This window comes from Pavona decussata, unplaced genomic scaffold (assembly GCF_977016875.1).
Source record: "Pavona decussata unplaced genomic scaffold, jaPavDecu1.1 SCAFFOLD_64, whole genome shotgun sequence".
NCBI lineage: Eukaryota > Metazoa > Cnidaria > Anthozoa > Scleractinia > Agariciidae > Pavona > Pavona decussata.
The window spans coordinates 1,345,001-1,348,632 of record NW_028145484.1 but is presented as its reverse complement, the minus strand read 5'-3'; the positions used below and the strand labels follow the sequence as shown (position 1 = coordinate 1,348,632).

The following is a 3,632-nucleotide window of genomic DNA, read 5'->3' as shown; positions in this document are numbered from 1 at the left end:
ACGGCGAGGCAGTACCTAATATAACTTGCCAAATTGAGAACAGGCTTTGAAAATCCTATTTAATTTGGGTAGGCCACCCACACCTCCACCACACTCCTAATCAATGTATCCTAAATTCCACATAACTTTTATGACATGAAATATTCCATCAGCCAAAAGATGCCGGGAATCGTTTTTCACCAATGTGGAATGTTGTAATTTTGATTTCGATAGCAGGACCAGAAAAGTAGATGCTTGCAGTTTGTCAACTATCCTTCATATAACCCTCCAGATTTGGACCCCGCTGATTTAAGATGATTTAAGGGGGAGGGGAGCCGCCTACCACCCAACCCTTACGCCCTCAGGCTGATAAATCGTTTTGATCATTAACAGTCAGCGTTTTTAACGCGATTTAGTATATCTGTGCTTACTTCAGTATGAGAAGTTTTATCCTGTTACGTTCGACATGACAGTAACATTTTCGTTTTCGTAACCTTGGTATCTGGCAGTTGAACCTTGTAATATAACTATCTGATAAACAGCCCAACTTTGAGCGATCGCTGTCTTACTTATTAAATTTTTGTTGTCGACTTTAAAATCAGTTAAGACAAATAAGATGAAAAGATTCATAGAAGTTTTAAGATCTATTAATTGTAGAAATTTACTACGAATTGTAAATTCAACTAATCAAACCAAAACGTTTGAATGTAGAAGATCGCTCAAAGTTGACATTAAGTGTTCTCAATAAAAAAAATCTTTTAATGGACGATTGCCGGTATATTTGGACAAAAACAAGAAACGCCCTTTCAATGGGTTAACAACAACAACAACAACAACAAGAAAGAATCGGTTAACTTTGCGAGCTGAAGAATTTTGGTTCAACTACACGAGAATATGACGTCAATTTCCTTCGGGGGCCTAGAACCTCCCCGTCAGCGGTCAATATAGAAACAAAATTTTAGTGTCATTTCCCAAAAACTTCCTCTAGCTTTGCACATATGATCATCGTCCATCAGAGATTTTTTTTTTAGCAAAATAAAAATTCAACTTTCTTAGCTTATCTTTAATCCCGTTTCCTGCAGTCCATTCCTTGCTCTATGATTCCATTTCGTCTTCTTGTGCATTGTTCTTTCCTCTGATGACTTCACCTTTAAGAAAGAAATCATAATGTAAAACTCATGAGCTTTTTTCCAGAAAATACAAAGTACACCTGCTTATGCTAAGGTACCAAGGGATCCTTTCCTCCCAAGCTGTCGAGAATCTTACTTAGTTTGCCCCTAGAGGTAAATTGAATTTGATTTTTCATTGAAGCTTTCAAATTAGCTCAAAAAAGTATTTCAGGAGTATATTTTGAAGCTTTCAGAACGTCAGAGAAACTAAAAAACGAAATATTTGCATCGCAACAAATCCCGTGAAAGGACCAAAGGTGCCACGTCAAAGCACGTGCTCTGTGTTTCGAACAAGTTGATCCAAAATCGCTTGAACATCGAACGGAGAACAAAACCAACTTCCTCGCAGCCTTTTCTTTTCTTTCCTTCTCTTTCTCAGGATATAATTTTGTGTGATAGCAACTAAAACTGAACGTTCGCGAATTCTGATATTATTGTACTTCGGAAAATACGTTGAACTGAATCTGTTCAAGCTAGAAGGCTGAAATAATTCCCGGTTCTGCTCGCTAACTAAGAGTTGGAAAGTTTGTGGGCTGAAGTCCTATGAAAATGTATACTCACCATATGTATTTGTTTGTTTGAAGCCAAGTCTTCTTCCTTCCATTTCGGTACATTTTCAAGAGCAGAGTTCGTCCTCACACGCCTTCACTTGTCGGCAAATTCGTTGCTTTGGAGCGAAATGTGGAAGATGTAATGAATATGCATTAGATGCTCGAACCAATCAACAACGGCTAAAAACGGCACCAGTGCGAATTTTGACAAGAATGCACGCCTTAATTTATATGCTCATGAATTAATATTCTATCGCCCATCAAACTGGCGACGATTTCTGGCCCCTCAAAGGATATATTCATGCGGAAAGATTGGTTCCCCGCTCACGGGCGCAATTTAATTTCGTTTTTGGAAGAGATATACTTCTAGAAAAAAAATTCTCAACAATTGTCCCTTCTAACATTTACTTTGCGTTGTCAAAAAAAGATCATTCAGTCTCATTTGTACACGAAATAGAATAAGACGGACGTATCAAAGCAAATCCAACTGCGGCTTCTGGAGCCAGATTCACGAACCTGGTGCCTTGTTCCTAAACTTTTTCAGTTTGTGCATAAGCAGTATTCGCTGCAGAAACAACTGTTTCTTTAATATAATTAAAACTCGAACATCTATCTATCTAGGCGTTCTCAAACATAAAATTTCGCTTCCATGACAAATGTGGTGTGCTGGCGCAAACTTTTAAGAATGTCTTGAAGGGGGTCGAAAAAGAAAAAAAAAACCTCGTTGCAAAAACATATGACGCTTTTTTTTCTTAAACATGATTGATGATTGTTTTGTTTGTTAAACATGCTTCTCCGTTTGCGCAAACACAGAACTTGTAGTAGAAACAATTACATTTTTGGAATATTAATAAAATCAGAAACACCTTTTATTATCTTGTCAGAGGTAATTCTATTTCCACAACAAATATCGCCAACATGCAAACGGGAAAAGGTTAAGCAAAACACTACAATTTGTAAGGCCATTCCTTTTTTCCCATTGATCGCCGTTAAAACACCCTTTTTTAGCTACAGAAAGGCCACAATCTGGACCGATCGGAGGACGGCGAACGGAGAACAGCCAGTGAATGACTTGTGAGGTTGGTCTGTATTTATCTAAAGGTCCCCAAGAGGGGACAAGCTTCCGGGTGTAGGGTCCCTGTAATTGATTTACTTTACGTTCCCTGGGAGGCCCCATGTAAAAGCCCTGTGGTTTCTGGTAGCCTCACAGCCAAATATATCTTCTATGTTTGTATTTATTTTTTTCTCTTGTATCTTCTGTAGTGAAAATGTTACTTTTGTCTCTTTTATCTTAATTACCACTTGGCGAAATGAAATGAAATGAAATAAATAAATAAATAAATAAATAAATAAATAACAGATCCCCTCATGTGTGCCTAGTTCTACACTTCGTTAATCTTTCTTCGTAATGGTAGTTTCAAAGATTTCCGGGTATGCAAAAAGATTTTTAAAAAGCCGTTTAACTTAGTGCAAAGCATTGTGTCCTCCCTAGTGTCGGCGACCCCGACGCTTAATATATATAGTGAGTCACGGTCCAAAGTATCGCAGGCGCCCTTGGAATCGATGAGAAGGAAGACTTCACTAATGCGTAGGAATACTTTTAGGGTGGCTTATCAGGGTTTTTTTTTAGATCTTCTGGTCCAACAGCCTGAGGTACTTCTCCATGTTCAAAGGACAACGTGAACCTGTCAGCCGAACAACGGCAAGAATTCCTCCCTCCACACAAAGGGCTTTGTTAAAAAGCTCAACATACTTGAGGACAGCTTTTTTAGCTTTGAGAAACTACCAAGGACTAAACTATAAACTATAAACTCTTTTATTAAATTTCAAACACAACAGGACGATTGATTTGTTTTACATGAATTGAAATAACAGTCAGTGTTTTGGCCCATTTGAGAATTCTTACTGAGAACGATTGTGACGTGACGACCAC

At 38.1% G+C, this 3,632-nt stretch overlaps 1 long non-coding RNA gene across 2 annotated transcripts in view; it reads right to left on the bottom strand.

Moving 5' to 3' along the window:
• Nucleotides 1-429: 429 nt before the first annotated feature.
• The window catches only part of LOC146478325 (uncharacterized), a 120,050-nt gene continuing 116,847 nt past the window's right edge, over nucleotides 430-3,632 (bottom strand). For both annotated transcript variants that reach the window (XR_014865103.1, XR_014865104.1), the window contains 2 exons: nucleotides 1,710-1,815; nucleotides 430-1,127 (listed from right to left, as the gene is read on the bottom strand). This is a non-coding gene — a long non-coding RNA (uncharacterized LOC146478325). The remainder of the gene's footprint in view (nucleotides 1,128-1,709; nucleotides 1,816-3,632) is intronic.